Genomic DNA, 16,157 nt, shown 5'->3' with positions numbered 1-16,157 from the left:
ACAAAGAACAAAGATAATCACCATCAATGATTCACTTCAAATTGTCCTAAAAAAAAACTACCATTCGCAAGTCGATCAGCCAATCAATGAGGTCACTGCTGATAAAGGAAATTGCAACTTACTTTGCTACGTTTTAACCATAATTAGAGGTAAACTCCAGCCTAATCATAACATCGCATATTCCCATTAATTTTCAGATTTAGATTATGTTAATGACCTGTCCGTATTTGCAGGAAACTGAATAACATGAAATGAGTGAAAACGTCTTTCTGGTGATGTAATCTAGTGCAGAGTCGGCCAGAAAAGAAAAGTCAAAGACTTGAAACATCACTCCCATTTCTCTCTGCACCAATGCGTTTTCTTGAGTTGAATATTTGCAGAACTTGTCTTTAATATCTAATTAATTAATTATTATCCCATGACAGAATCTTCATAAATCAGTTAACATCTGAGGTGTTGAAACCTTATTTTACTTCAGATTAAAATAGTTGAATACCCTTTCCTCCAGCCTAATGTCCCAATACTCCCTCCTCTTCCATGCAAATACAAGCTGTTCCAGGAGAGGTTGGAGCTCCCAACCTGACGTTCCAATGCTCCTTGTTGCTCCATGTCAATATAAGCTACTCTAGTTGAAGTTGCAGCTCCCAGTCTGATGTCTCAATGCTCCCTGCTCCATGTCAATAGAAAAGGTCCAGTTGATGTTGGCTCTACCAGTCTGATGTCCCAATGTTCCCTGCTGAGTCATGTCATTAAAAGCAGCTCAAGGTGAGAGTGGAGCTCCCAGACTGATCTCGCAAAGCGCCCTGCTCCATGTCAACTGAAGCTGCTCCAAATGAGGTTGGATCTCGCAGTCTGATGTCCCAATCCTCCCTGCTGCTTCATGTCAATAGAAGCTGCTCCGGGTGAGGTTGGAACTCCCAGCCTGCTGCCCCAATGCTCCATGCTGCTCCATGTCAATAAAAGCTGCACCAGGTGTGGTTAGAACTCCCAGACTGATGTCACAATGCTCCCTGGTCCATGTCAACAGACGCAGCTCCAGACGAGGTGGGAGCTCCCATCCCTGGCAGCTCACACACCGCTATACCATCATAGAAATACTGCCCACTGACCATTTCCACCTCTGGAACCATTGGTGCAATATCCACATCATGAGAACCTAATCTTATTTTTAATCACCACCGACTCATATTTCCAAAAGGTCTTCTTTCTTAAAACTTATTTTGCATGTGCATATTGCAGTCAATCCGAAGTAAGATAATCGTGCTAATTGGCGTATGCTCACTAGAAATCACATTCTATTTTTCATGTTGAGTAACTGCTACTTAGCAAGGACAATTTTTGTAATGGAATCACTCTTTTATTTCACGTGAGGGAATTTGGTTTGTATTATTTAAATTAAACTTGGTCACTGTGTCAAATGATCAAATAGATCTCAATTTCTGAACACAATTGGTAATGTCATCCACCTTGAAATGTGGTGTCGACTTCTTTCAGCCACATGGGTATTAGAACGAACCGTCTGTTAATGACATGCGTATAAAGACATTTCAAATCAGTTTTCATGTTTATGCTGCATAAATCTGCGGTTATTGATACACAGTTTAGATTCAGTCCCTGCAGTTAACTTGCTGACTTCTCCAGTTGTTCATAGTTCAATGTGATGCATCAAGTGTGTGCATAACGAGAGGGAGCTTGCTTCCCACATCTTGTGTTTATATGTGTCTTATGTCCAGCATTCATCGATGGCGAGAGCAAGGGGAAAGGATGAGACCAATGTGTAAGTCTGTCCGTGCCCACGCACAGCACCCACATCGGCAGTTCTCTACTGTGCATTTACAGCCAGTTCTCGGTGCCCCTACACCCAGCCCCTGCCACTTTTGAAATATCTCCATTGTTTCGTGCTGTCTCTCTGTGCTCTTTTCACCAAGATGAATCACTTCAACCCAACCTGCTACAGATTTCATCTGACAAAACACTCATTAAGAATCGCATGCATCAACATGCACTTCGCATCTCTCGTTATTTGGTTCCCCTGGATCTCTTTCATTCGATAAAAGTTCACAGCAACTTGACTTGGAAAAGAAAATGGCGTTCCTTTTCATTGTCCAAATTCAATCTACATTTCAATGCAGTTTAGGCAACAGACTCAAATTATTCTTTGAGATTTTATTATAGCGTCGATGCATATAAACAGACCATTGGACAGCTGTTATCATCCAAAGGTAGCAAAATTGAAAATCGTTGATAACAACGACGAGAGTGGGATTCGAACCCACGCGTACAGAACACAATGGATTAGCAGTCCACCGCCTTAACCTCTCGGCCACCTTGTCACGTAATGCCAGGGCACATTTGACCTTATGAATAAGTGAATTGCGTAAATTATGCTGAGCAGCAGATATTTCTCCCTGGTATTGTTGAAATTATAAATAGTACAGTACGGTTTCAAGAGTATCGTCTTACCTCTGAGTTATGGGGCAAACACACTCCCACTGTGACACTCTGCTCACAGCGATCTGAACAAAAATGAAGAAATGACGATGTAACAAGGTCTGTTGAATTCTGTGAAGATTTGAAGTCAACGGAATGAAGAGCCCGTGACAGCAGGAGGTGTAAAGTTGTCTGTGAGGAATTGTTTTCCAGACTGGAGGAGAGTGCATAGTGCTCAATGTCATTATTCAGAACACCTTTCTTCCACTCAGATATTTTTGACACGCACCTGTGTACACAACAGACAATTTCAAAATCCTAAATAAGGCTAAACTGACAATTGACTTCAACAATGCAAAAACCTTGATCTGTATCATTTTCCTGGCTGTGTGACACCAAGTCACTGTATGATCACAGCAACACAGTGAGCAAGTGTCAGACGGAAAATGAGTGCAGTGCCAGAGCGAATGCTGGGAGCAGCAGTTGACACACTGGCAAGTGCATTCCCCTGAACAGGAAAACTTCCCAAACAGTGGACTGCGGTGGAAGAATTCAGAGGGGGTTTACATTTTGGAATTTGATGCCAGAGACGCAATGGAGATCTGTTATTGAGTCTGTTCAAGATTAAGGTTTTAAGATTTCTACAGAGGAAAAACAAAATAAAAGGCTCATGGGTTAGTGAAGGCAAAAGTTGAAGTTGTACATTTTTACATCTTTGCAATGAGTAGCTCACCACTTGCCTCACACGGGGTCAGAACCACTGGTGAAGATGATCGTATAATCGCAGTGACCAGCCATGGAATCAGAGAAACTCGGTTTCCCAACCGTTAATGTACAACCAGGAATGTGGAGGTAAGCATTAATGTGTTGCTCCAGTGCTGCAGGTGACCAATGCACGGTATCTCTGTGCCAGTATAGTGGGCTGCGCTCTGCCGAAAGTTTTAAGTTTGAGCCTCACATGGAGCAGCTTCAATTTGTCGTGTTGAGGGGTACGGATAGAAGGTGATATTGAGCAATGTCACGTTTATGGGAAAGTACCAGTTTTTGTGGATTGAGAAACGACCTTTTCAGGATAATGACACCTTGATCAACAAACAAACTGCAAATACTTAAAACGTGAAGAGACATGTGTGGAGGGAGAGCCGAAGGTGATTTTTCAGCAGACGGATGAAGTTTCCCATATGCACTGCGTTAAATTCCGGGAAAATAGATGTTGATCTGTTTTCATGTTATGCAGTTTATTGCAAACTCGCAATGGCCATTGTAATAATAATAAAAAAGACTGATTGCATCGGACCGTCTGAATATTGTATTCACTTTTAGTCTGAGCATCTTTCAGCTGGAATGGTGTGCTACAGAGCAGTACAGAGGGTTAAAAATACAAAAAAGACAGAGTAGACTTGGTGGTGGATATAAGAAAGCGTGAAATGCACCTAACGTCATGTGAATGTGGTCAAATCTTTAAAGTAGGTGTTGCGTCTCCAAGTGACGATTCAATTGCCTCTCATTAGGATGTAACTTCTGTCTGCAGTTATTTTACGACATCAGCCCCATTTACAATGCTTCACCTTGAATAATACGCTATATATTTCAAATCCAGGAACTTTTTATACTCAATTTTATTCAGCTGAACGTGTTCATGAAATGTCTTTGTGTCTGAAAACAACCAAATCGAAATTAATCCACACCCACACTTTTCCTTTCTTTCAATGGTAAATTCCCTCCTTATATGTTTGTTCGTGTGTTTTTTTTAAAACACTATGAAATCATAAATCTACGTTTTATTTCCAGAAAGTCATTCAGGAATTCAGTAACTTTATTGAGTGGAAGAAACTCTCATCCAATCTTTTCTTAATCATTTAACCATCTTAAACTGATGGTTTTGAAGCTCCAACTAAAGTTGTTGATTCACTCGAAAGACTGAATTTCCCCGATTTAGTCACTTCAAACCACACGTTATGAGAAAATCTCTTTTGTTTACTTTTAAACTTGAGTGTTTCTCGTCCAGCATTTCCACATGTCGTGAATAAACTCCTTCGTTCTGTCCATAATGCGGATGAAATCATTTCTATCCTTTCCGATGTTTTTATGTCTCAGTAAACCCCGTCGCTGGGCTTCCTAATAGTTCAGTAAGCAGCGTCTGTGCCCTTCCTAACCTCTTCACATGTCTTTGTTGGAGAATAAGGACAAGGATTACACACAATACTCTCACTGAGGATGACTTAAAGATTTCACAGTTACAAGAACTATTTGCTTTAAATATGATTTCTCTAAATCTTCATGATCTGAGTGAGTGTCAGCTATTTCTAAATGTAACTGAAGTTCAAATACATCACAGTAGGGCTCGAGTCATTCCAGTGCAGACTGGTTCTGGACAGTAAATATCATTACCAAAAGCCACCGTGGGTCTGAAATCAACACTTTGCACATAGAAATTGTCGTAGCTATTGTGTATCATATTTCCGTGTTCTTGCCCACTTTGTTTATCACTTCATGTGTCCTTGTATTGAGTTCTACTGAATGATTAATTTGTGAATGGAGACATTCCCTTCACCACTTATTCGAAACTCCATGGAGCATTGAATAATTGTATCATATGCTTCCAGAAGACAGTCCTGCCATTACTGGGATGAATCAGTGAACATTCCGCACGTATCCTCGAAGGCAAGGATTTCCTTCGACAGTTTATGAGATCATTACAGCACTGAAACCCAGGCGTGCATTCATTTAACCTAAAACTGATGCTGCAAAACTTTCAGACTAAGATTTTGCATTCTGCTTGTTTTGCTTGTCCTGAAAGTTACATTCCACATTGTGGTACGTTTGTGAATGCTCACATTTTCTGAATCTTGAGCAATGATATTTAAATTTTGCCAGAACACTATCTTTCACTGTTCTCTCTTTCCATAATGGTTCCCCATTTAGTATACTGTATTTTATCAGTATATCTTATTTTTTCAACAAGTCAAACAATCTCACTCCTGATTACCAAACCGAGAGAATGCCATAATTTTGTTAATTTATATGCAGTGCAGCTGTAAGGCGCAGTGATCAAGTGGAAAGGCATTGGTCACGTGAACCAGGTAGCAGTAGCGGGCTTTTGAAATCTGGCTATTCAAAATATTCAACATAATCTTTAGCCAAATCATATTGGTAGAAAATAAGAAAAAAAAACCGAAAGAACCGCCGATGTTGAAAATCAAACAAATACAGAAGTTGCTGGAAAAGTTCTGTATTTCTGACAGATCTGTGGAGGAACGGACCAATGGATCAGAAACTGGATTCGTGATGGAAGAGCACAGCAGTTCAAGCTGCATCCAAGGAGCAGTAAAATTAACGATTCGGACAAAAGCCCTTCATCAGGAATAAAAGTAGAGAGCCTGAAGAGTGGAGAGATAAGCTCGAGGAGGGTGGGGATTGGGAGAAAGTAGCATAGAGTACAATAGGGAGTAGGGGAGGGGATGAAGGTGATAGGTCGGGGGAGCGGGGAGGGTGGAGTGGATAGGTGGAAAAGAAGATAGGCAGAGGTAGGACAAGTCAGGACAAGTCACGGGGACAGTGCTGAGCTGGAAGTTTGGGACTGGGGTGAGGTGGGGGAAGGGCAAATGAGGAAATTGTTGAAGTCCACATTGATGCTCTGGGGTTGAAGTGTTCCGAGGTGGAAGATGTGGCGTTCTTTCTCCAGGCGTCCAGGTGGATGCAGTGTGTTGGAGGGGGGCGAAGGAGTCCTCGGAAGGTGTGCGGGAGTCCTGATTGTGAAAGTAAGCTCGGAGGTGGAGGCAACAGAAGAAGGGAGCGGAGGTGAAGGGGGCCCAGGACCTCCATGTCCTCGGCAGAGTGGGAAGGAGAGTTGAAATGTTGGGCCACAGGGCGGTGGATTGATTGGTGTGGGTGTCCCGGAGATGTTCCCTAAAGCGCTCTGCTAGGAGGCGTCCAGTCTCCCCAATGTAGAGGAGACCGCATCGGGACCAACGGATACAACAAATGATATTAGTGGATGTGCAGGTAAAACTTTGATGGATGAGGAAGGCTCCTTTTGGGCCTTGGATTGAGAAGAGGGAGGATGTGTGGGCGCAGGTTTTGCAGTTCCTGCGGTGGCAGGGCAAGGTGCCAGGACTGGAGGGTGGGTTGTAGGGGGGCGTGGACCTGACCAGGTTGTCACAAAGTGAACGGTCTTTGCGGAAGGCAGAAAGGGGTGGGGAGGGAAATATATCCCTGGTGGTGGGGTCTGTTTGGAGGTGGCGGAAATGTCGGCGGCTAATTTGGTTTATGCGAAGGTTGGTGCGGTGGAAGGTGAGCACCAGGGGCGTTCTGTCCTTGTTACGGTTGGAGGGGTGGGATCTGAGGGCGGAGGTGCGGGATGTAGGTGAGATGCGTTGGAGGGCATCTTTAACCATGTGGGAACGGAAATTGCAGTCTCAAAAGAAGGAGGCCATCTGGTGTGTTCTGTGGTGGAACTGGTCCTCCTGGGAGCAGATACGGCTGAGGCGGAGGAATTGGGAATACGGGATGGCATTTTTGCAAGAGGTAGGGTGGGAAAAGTTGTAATCCAGGTAGCTGTGGGAGTCGGTGGGTTTGTAAAAAATATCAGTGTCAAGTCGGTCGTCATTAATGGAGATGGAGAGGTCCAGGAAGAGGAGGGAGGTGTCAGAGATAGTCCGGGTAAATTTAAGGTCAGGGTGGAATGTGTTGGTGAAGTTGATGAATTGCTCAACCTCCTCACGGGAGCACGAGGTGGTGCCAAAGCAGTCATCGATGTAGCGGAGGAAGAGGTGGGAAGAGTTGGGGGTGCCGGTGTAATGACGGAAGATCGACTGTTCTCCATAGCCAACAAAGAGACAAGCATGGCTGGGGCCCATACGTGTGCCCATGGCTACCCCTTTGATCTGGAGGAAGTGGGAGGATTCGAAGGAGAAATTGTTAAGGGTGAGGACCAGTTCGGCCAAACGAATGAGAGTGTCGGTGGAAGGGTACTGTTGGAGATGTCAGGAGAGGAAGAACCGGAGGGCTTGGAGGCCCTGGTCATGGTGGAAGGAGGTGTAGAGGGATTGGATATCCATGGTGAAGTTGAGGCGCTGGTGGCCGGGGAAACGGAAGTCTTGGAGGAGGTGGAGGGGGTGGGTGGTGTCTCGAACGTATGTGGGGAGTTCCTAGACTGGGGGGATAGGACAGTTTCAAGGCAGGTAGAGATGAGTTCAGTGAGGCAGGAGCATGCTGAGACAATGGGTCAGCCAGGGTGGTCAGGCATTGGGATCTTGGGAAGGAGGTAGAACCCGGCAGTGTGGTGTTCCCGAACAATGAGGTTTAAAGCTGTGTTTGGGAGATCTGAGGTTATGAGGTTCTGTATGGTCTGGGAGATGATGGTTTGGTGATGGAGGTGGGGTCATGGTCGGAAGAGGTGTCCTTGAGTTGGTATTTGGCTTCAGCGGTGTAGAGGTCAGTGCGCCAGACTATCACTGCGCCCCCTATATCTGCTGGCTTGATGGTGAGGTTGGGATTGGAGCAGGGCGATTGGAGGGCTGTGCGTTGTGAGGGTGAGAGGTTGGAGTGGGGGAGGGGTAGACAGGTTGAGGCGGTTAATGTCCCAGTGGCAGTTGGAAATGAAGAGTTCGAGGGCAGGTAATAGGCCAGCGCGGGGTGTCCAGGTGGATGCAGTGTGTTGGAGGTGGGCGAAGGAGTCCTCGGAAGGTGTGCGGGAGTCCTGATTGTGAAAGTAAGCTCGGAGGTGGAGGCAACAGAAGAAGGGTTCGACGTCACGGTTTGTATTAAATTCATTGATGCATGGACGGAGGAGGATGAAGGTGATTCCTTTGCTGAGGACTGATCGTTCGTCCTCAGTGAGGGGAAGGTCTGGATGGATGGATCACAGTTAATGTTTCAGATCAATGCACCGTCACCTAACTCTCTACAGTCAGCCCTGCCTCAGCTGAGGACCACACTCTCTCAGAATTGCAAAGGACCCACTCTGTACTACATCCTCAGGAGAATTCATACTCTCAAAAAACAGTATTTCAACTCCATCTCAAACATCAAAAACTGTAAGTACGACAAACTTTTATCTACCCACCTCCATAACCAGCACTCCTCAAACATTCAGGAAGAATCCCTTGGCCTCTGCAACTGCTCGGATGCAACTAGCAATGTGGCTGGTGCAGCAGCACCCCCCACACTGATTCATGATGTCACTTCCGCCCCCATCATGGCCATTCCCAAAACCACTTCCGCCCCTCACAGTTCATAGAACATAGAACATAGAACAATACAGCACAGAACAGGCCCTTCGGCCCACGATGTTGTGCCGAACATTTGCCCTAGCTTAAGCACCCATCCATGTGCCTATCCAATTGCCGCTTAAAGGTCACCAAAGATTCTGATTCTACCACTCCCACAGGCAGCGCATTCCATGCTCCCACCACTCTCTGGGTAAAGAACCCACCCCTGACATCTCCCCTATACCTTCCACCCTTCACCTTAAATTTATATCCCCTTGTAACACTCTGTTGCACCCGGGGAAAAAGTTTCTGACAGTCTACTCTATCTATTCCTCTGATCATCTTATAAACCTCTATCAAGTCACCCCTCATCCTTCGCCGTTCCAACGAGAAAAGGCCTAGCACTCTCAACCTATCCTCGTATGACCTATTCTCCATTCCAGGCAACATCCTGGTAAATCTTCTCTGCACCCTCTCCAAAGCTTCGACATCTTTCCTAAAGTGAGGCGACCAGAACTGCACACAGTACTCCAAATGTGGCCTAACCAAAGTCCTGTACAGTTGCAACATCACTTCACAACTCTTAAATTCAATCCCTCTGCTAATGAACGCTAATAGACCATAGGCCTTCTTACAAGCTCTATGCACCTTAGTGGCAACTTTCAAAGAGCTATGTACATGGACCCCAAGATCCCTCTGTTCCTCCACCTCACTAAGAACCCTACCGTTAACCTTGTATTCCGCATTCTTATTTGTCTTTCCAAAATGGACAACCTCACACTTGGCAGGGTTGAACTCCATCTGCCACTCCTCAGCCCAGTTCCTCATGCATCACACGTGACATCCTTCCGCCCCTCACATCATCGCTGATGTCGCACGCTCTTTGACTTCCGCCACCCCAACTGCCGTGTCTTCTACCACTTCCACCCCCCACAACACCACTCACCTGCATTCTGCTGATACGCCCCCCACAGATCCCACTGTCACCATCCCCGCCCTCCAGAACTCTGAGGGGAACACTACACCTGCTCATGACTCCACCCCATTCCCCCCACCATCACACCCACTCCAGTTACAGGCTCCGCCCCCACTCCCAGCTCCACACCCACACCAGATAGTAGCTCCCAGCAGCTCCCACCATCCATCCAGACCTTCCCCTCACTGAGGACGAACGATCAGTCCTCAGCAAAGGAATCACCTTCATCCCCCTCCGTCCATGCATGAATGAATTTAATACACGTCGTGACGTCAAACCCTTGTTCTGCTGCCTCCACCTCCGAGCTTACTTTCACAATCAGGACTCCCGCCCACCTTCTGAGGACTCCTTCACCCACCTTCAACACACTGCATCCACCTGGACACCCCGCGTTGACCTGCCCTCGAACTCTTCATTTCCAACTGCCACTGGGACATTAACCGCCTCAACCTGTCTACCCCCTCCCCCACTCCAATCTCTCACCCTCACAATGTGCAGCCCTCCAATCCCCCTGCTCCAATCCCAACCTCACCATCAAGCCAGCAGATATAGGGGGCGCAGTGGTAGTCTGGCGCACTGACCTCTACACCGCTGAAGCCAAATACCAACTCGAGGACATCTCTTCCTATCGCCAGATGCTGCCAGATCTGCTGAGCTTTTACAGCAATTTCTCTTTTTGTTTGAGATTGGCAGATGTTGTGCAAGGTTATGAGAACAATGCTTTCTAGAGGCAAACAGGCTGCACGCACCTGGCAGTGTGAAATGAAAGCGGAATAATGAATGAGTCGACAGTGTGATGCTGGAGAAGCACAGCAGGTCAGGCAGCATCCGAGGAGCAGGAGAATTGAAATTTCGGGCATAAGCCCTTCATTAGGAATGAGGCACGTGAGATGGCCTGAGGTACACTGCTGAAGCCAGGCGCCAACTCGCTGACACCTCTTGCTACTGCGCCCGATCACAGCCACACTTCCCATCATCTCCCAGACAATCACAATCTCATCACCTCTGGTGAATCTCCCACCAATTGCCTACAACCTGATTGTCCATGAACCCACCACTGCCCGATTCTACCTCCTTCCTAAGACCTGTTGTCTCAGCCTGCGCCTGTCTGACACAATTCATCTCTTCCTACCTCCTGTCTCCCCAGTCCAGGAAATTCACACCTACGTTTGTGATACCAGCTGTGCACTTCATCTCCTCCAAGGCTTTTGTTTCCCTGGCCCCCAACGCGTCACCTTCACCTTGGACATCCTGTCCCTGTACACATCCATCTGCCATGATGAAAGTCTCCAAGCCCTCTGTTTCTTCATCTCACCCCATCCCAACTTGTACCCTTCCATCGACACCCTCATCCACCTGGCTGAACTGGTCCTCACCCTCAACAACTTTTCCGTCCAATCCTCCCACTTCCTCCAAACCAAAGGGATAGCCATGGGCACCCGCATGTGACCTAGCTATGCCTGCCTGCTTGTCAGATATCGGGAATTGTCCATCTTTCGCAGTTACACTGGCACCTCTCTCCACTTGTTCCTCCACTACATTGATAAATGCATTGGTGCCACTTTGTGCTCCCATGAGGAGGTTGAACAGTTCAGCAACGTTACCAGCATCTTTCACCTCGACCTCAACTTTACCTGAATCATCTTGGCAACTTCCCTCCCCTTCATGGACTTGTCCATCACCTTCTCCAGTGAATCACTAATGACAGACATAAACTACAACCCCACCAACTCCCACAGCTATCAATACTACACCTCCTCCCACCTCACATCGTGTAAAAAACAATCCCTTATTCCCAATTCCTCTGCCTCCACCACGTCTTTTCCCAGGATGACCAATTCCACCTCAGAAAGTCCCAGTTGGTCTCCCTCTTCCATAATCGCAAATGCCGTTCCCACGTGGTTGACGATGCCCTCCAGTGCATCTCATCCACTTCATTCACCACCACCCTTCAACCCCACCCCTCCCGCAACAAGGACAGAAACCCTTGGTCCTCAACTTTCACCCCACCAACCTCCGCATAACCACTTCTGCCATCTCCAAACACACCCCACCATCAGATATATATTTCCCTCCTCACCCCTATCAGCATTCTGAAAAGACCATTCCCTCCACGAAACCCTCGTCAGGTCTACAACCCCAAATAAGCCCACACCCCACTACTGGAATCTTTCCCTACCACCACAGGAAGGGTAACACGAGCGCCCACACCACTTCACTCATCTCCGTCCAAGGCCCCAAGAGATCCTTCCACATCCGTTAGAAATTCACCTATACCGCTTGCAATGTCATCTACTTCATCCGTAGCACCCAGTGTTGTCACCTCTGCATCAGGGAGACAGGACACCTTCTTGCAGATCATTTCATAGAACATCTCTGGGACACTCGCAGCCACCAATTTCACCATCCTGTGACTGAACACTTCAACTCCTCCTCCCATTCCGTCAAAGACGTAAAGGTCCTGGGCCTCGTTCACCACCAAACCACAACCACCCAATGCCTGGTGGAGGAACGCCAAATATTCCGCCTTGGGACTCTGTCACCGCACAGGATAAGTATCAATTTGAACAGTTTCCTCATTTCCCTTCCCCCAAGTTCCAAGCCTCAAACTTGGAACCGCCCTCTGGACTCTTTCCATCTCTGCTCCTTCTGAACTATCATCTTCTCCCTCATCTTCATCCAACTATCGCTTTCCCAGCTACCTCCCCCCAACCCAACACCCCCACCATTTATCTCTCATTCCCGACTCACAAGCATTATTCCTGTTGAAGGGCTTATGACTGAAACGTGGATTCTCCTGCTCCCCGGATGCTGACTGACCTGCTGTGCTTTTCCAGCACCACACTCCCGACTCTGATCTCCAGCATCTGCAGTCCCAACTTTCTCCTAGGAATAATAAATGACCTCGGAGTGAAGATTTCCCGGATTGCAGTGATCACAGTGGGACTGAGTTTTGCATTTATTTTGGGTGAGGGTAGGCTGGATCTGAGACGAGCGCTTAACACCTAAACAACGGGAATGGTATCCGATAGCGAAGTTAGGGCAGGCTGAAGTGAAGTGGAAAATTCTGTCAGACGGTGGATCAGTACGACTGCATCATATCACCCAGACTGGAAAAGACATGCAGAAGGAGCAAATCAACTTCAGTGCAGGCACAATAACAGGTAAAGTGGAAAGAAGACAATACAACACAATGAGATGGAATGGACTTGTTTATGAGAAAGAATTAAATATTTAAGCTATTTTACATACAGACTGTCGTTACATTGAAAAAAGGAACTTGCAGCAGTGTAACGGTGATATTTGCCTGCGACATCACAATTCCAAGAGACATTGACATATTATCTTCTGCTGCAGCTTGGCCAAGTGAAAGCATGATCGTCCCATCAATCAGAATTCAATACTTCAAAGCTCTCCTCTGCGCTGTACAACCTATTTACTGCTCCTGTAGTCAGATCCCAATCGCTTCACAGTCTATCTTTTTCTGCTTCCTGCCTCACGTAAACACTTGAAACCTGATCAAATCCCTAGTTTCTGCTTTAACCCATATTTTATAACTCCCGAGCTGACGCAGGTACGAGTGACCAATTGGCCTTTTCGAGCGCTCTCACTCTGTATGATCTGAATGATAAAGTGCACTGTATCTGATCAGCAGGACACACTGCAGAAATTATCCCATCCCAGCGGACTGAGCTGCCTCCATTGATAGAGCTGTCTCCATTGGTAGAGTGTCACACAGTCACAGTGAACATCTTTTGATGTCATCCTCGAAGGTACTTGCTACAAAAAAGCTGAAGACGGCTGGAAACTGCTGTCGTCAGTGCGATATACAGAGGCCCAGCGGGAGCCTAGTGGCCCATAAACCAGAATTCAATGGATAAAAATATTCTTCTTTTTAGAAGAATCCAATTCAGACCATCAAGTTAACACTTCCTGGGGAGAAAATGGATGTGGGAGAGCGGACAGTCTCAACTGGTTCCAGCATTTACAATCTTGGTGCGTGTGACAACAAAAGCAGAAACCTGGAACTGTTTATCTTGCTTCTGAAAAACAGGTTAGTAGATTTTGAAGAGCATAGATATTTCTTCCTGGTGTTCATGAAATGATCAAGAGCAGAGTACGGTTCCCTGAGTATGGTCTGACTTCTGGGTTATGGACTGTGATATTCTGTTCACATGATCTGAACGCATACAAAGAAATGACTCAGTGACAAGATCTGCTGAATCGGATTCCGTGAAGAACAGAAGCCGATATAATGAAAAGACCAATAAGAGCGGGAATGCAGCAAATTATTTTCCAGACTCGAGGAGAGTGCACAGGGCTGTTTCCAGGGGTCAATATCTGTGCAAGCCGCGTTGGGTGTTAATGTACTGCATCTTTTCTATAATGGTGCAAAAGCACGGAACTTTTGTATCGAGGGGATAACTTCAAAATCCCCAAAGAGGCAAAACACACAAATGAGGTAAACAACAAAGTCACCACATAATTTGGTGTTACATCATGCGGTAATCTTCCCTGCTCAAATTCCGTTCAAAATCGCTCTCTGGCTAATTCCTAAAACTGATATTCGAACAGTGTCAATAAAAATTGCTCTGGTCTCACAACTTCAGCATTTCATACGCCCCTTATGTATGACTGGCAATAGTAATTGATCCCTCACTGTGTTACTTCAGCACACGTAGAGAAGAAATAACTATAAGAACAACAGTCAAGTATGTGACTGGGATTTGACACGATTCTGTTGCAACCAATCCATTCAGCTGTAATTGAAATTGCTTCCACCTTTCCTATGTCGGTAATAAGATTGCACAGCTTAGTGGTGAGTTTTCATGCATTGAATTAGACCCAGCATCCTTTCTCAGGTTGAAATATACAGGGATATAAAGACATGATGAAAGACACGGGCAGTGTTTACTGGACTATAAAGACGTTAGGAATGACACAGCTATGATACCATGTCGTTAGAAACGATGGAAATGAGGTGTACTGGGAGATAAAGCCATTAGAAACGAAAAGAGGGGGTTTAATGGGATGGTGGCATAGATAAGGAATAATGCGGGAGAAATCAGGAAAGACTGAGTTGTGTCCGAAAGGACGTTATCCAGCTGATGTGAAGTTGTTAAGAGTAAATACGAGGGAAATTTCCTCGTTTAAGTGAGTGGAAACGAAAGGTTAGAACTTCAAACCGATCGGGGCACGATAAAGAAGTTTGGAGTAGGCATTTTTTATTCTGAGAGTTATTGAATTCGGAGATGAATTTTCAGAAATAGAATCATTTTAGGAGCTGATTCAAGAATATTTGAAAAGCGAGTGCAGGCAGACAAGGAGTGAATTAGATTGGATTAGATTAGATTAGATTACTTACAGTTTGGAAACAGGCACTTCAGCCCAACAAGTCCACACCGACCCGCTGAAGCGCAATCCACCCAGACCCATTCCGCTACATTTACCCCTGCCCGTAACACTACGGGCAATTTAACACAGCCAATTCACCTAACCTGCACATGTTTGGACTGTGGGAGGAAACCGGAGCACCCGGAGGAAACCCACGCAGACACGGGGAGAATTAAACAGTGACAGGCATTCTGGGCTGCCTGGATGGGAATGCAAAATGGAAACGTTCCTGAATTCGTTAACATTCATGTGAAAGAAATTGCATGACACCTGCAACAGAAAATGTTAAGTATAAGAAGAGCTAGTGGAGTTGGAAGGTGCAGCAACTCATTCAACATGAAATATTATATACTGTGAATGCACTGAGCTGTTTGGTTTCGCTCTGCATTGAATGGAAGTCTGTCAGCTCAGTCCGCTGACTAACTGGTTTATGAGAAAAGTGAGACAAACAGCGTGGGACTAATTCTCTCACTGTCTCAGGTTTCCACAAGGATCATCATCTCCCCCGCTCACCTGATCTGTAAAACAGTGGTGCCTCCAGTGAGCAAGATTTGGTCTGTCGATGTAAAACATCATTATCATTGCCATCTGTTGTCTTGAACATTTGATCATAATCAAGGAAAAGGGGAGTGAGTCTATTTAATACACTTTTATCTCCGCTTGAAAAATCCTGCGTCAATACTCAAACTTATTCCAGTTTGACCCTTTGTTCCTCCCAACAGTAAAACTACTTGCCCAGATCCTTTACCAGGTTTACTGACAACAGTCAGACTCCACAAAGAGATAAATCTAATACTTTCGATTGGTTGAATAAGCTGTGCAGCTTGCAGGAAATTGAATGATATGAAACGATTTATACAGACTTTCCCACGATGTAATCCAGTGCTGGGTCAGCGATTTGAGGAAGGTCGTCAAGCTAAAACTTCACATCTGTTTCTCTATCCACCGATGAATATTCACGTGGGGAATATTTGCAGATTTTCTGTTAATAATTGGCATGTTTAACAAAGGCAAAACTTTTCCCTACGTCAGAAACTGGAGTTTTCAAATAAATGCTACTTTATTCAACATTGTTTTCAACTGCGCTTCAGTCTGATGCTTCAATAATCCCTGGTCAATGTCAGTAATAACATCTTTAGATAAGC

The 16,157-nt window shown here is 45.8% G+C and overlaps 1 non-coding gene across 1 annotated transcript; it reads right to left on the bottom strand.

The window, feature by feature from the left end:
* Positions 1-2,251: 2,251 nt before the first annotated feature.
* Positions 2,252-2,333, bottom strand: trnas-gcu (transfer RNA serine (anticodon GCU)). The gene has a single exon. It is a non-coding gene; the product is annotated as a tRNA-Ser (tRNA).
* Positions 2,334-16,157: the final 13,824 nt, after the last annotated feature.

Source organism: Chiloscyllium plagiosum, unplaced genomic scaffold, assembly GCF_037043375.1.
Source record: "Chiloscyllium plagiosum isolate Xiang-an unplaced genomic scaffold, Cpla_swu_hap1 HiC_scaffold_5, whole genome shotgun sequence".
NCBI classification, from domain to species: Eukaryota; Metazoa; Chordata; class Chondrichthyes; order Orectolobiformes; family Hemiscylliidae; genus Chiloscyllium; species Chiloscyllium plagiosum.
The sequence above is the reverse complement of the archived record's forward strand: the minus strand, read 5'-3'. Positions and strand labels throughout refer to the sequence as shown.